Source organism: Octopus bimaculoides, chromosome 3, assembly GCF_001194135.2.
Source record: "Octopus bimaculoides isolate UCB-OBI-ISO-001 chromosome 3, ASM119413v2, whole genome shotgun sequence".
NCBI lineage: Eukaryota > Metazoa > Mollusca > Cephalopoda > Octopoda > Octopodidae > Octopus > Octopus bimaculoides.
Window position 1 is genome coordinate 165,691,918 of NC_068983.1, and position 931 is coordinate 165,692,848.

Genomic DNA, 931 nt, shown 5'->3' on the forward strand with positions numbered 1-931 from the left:
TGTGTGTGTGTGTGTGTGTGTGTGTTTACGTATGTATGCATATAAGAAATGAAAAAATGTATTGTAAATAAATGAACGACAGAACGTACACTGAGTGTACAACCGGACGGGAGACAGACACAGAGGGTCCCTAATTCTTCATCAGTTGTCAATCAAAATGGTAATACTCCGTTTCGCACCATTAATGATGAGACTGAGAACTTCCCATACTGGTGGTGCCAGCGAACGCCGCAGAGAATGTCGGGCCTCAAGCAAACAAAACAACACAAAGTGGACATACGAAAGTAAAAACAAAAATGTAATTTAAGACGATGGAGAAAAAACGAAATAAATAGGAAACGAACAAAATACGGTCTTAGGGTCAAAAACACAGGAATGGTGGGTAACGCTTAGAAGAAATCCTAAAGGATATAGAAAAAAGCAAATAGCAACACAGACCGGCCGCTCAGCTATTCGGTCGCAAAAAATTTCTCTGTCTTGCTATTTGCTGTTTTCTATATTCTTTAGGATTTCTTTTAAGCGTTACCTAAGGCCGTATTTTGCTCGTTTCCTATGTATTTCGGTTTTTTTTCCATCGTCTTAAATTACATTTTTTAAAACTTTCGTATGTCCACTTTGTGTTGTTTTGTTTGCTTGAGGCCCGACATTCTTTGCGGCTTTCGCAGGCACCACCAATATGGGAAGTTCTCAGTCTCATCATTAATGGTGCGAAACTGAGTATTACCATTTTGATTGACAACTGATGAAGAATTAGGGACCCTCTGTGTCTGTCTCCCGTCCGGTTGTACACTCGCTATACGTATGTTTTTATCTGTCGTTGTTTATTTACAATGCATTTTTTCATTTATTAAGCAATGGTACGCAACGCACACCCGACTTTTATTAATATATATATATGTGTGTGTGTGTGTGTGTGTACGCGTGTGTGTGT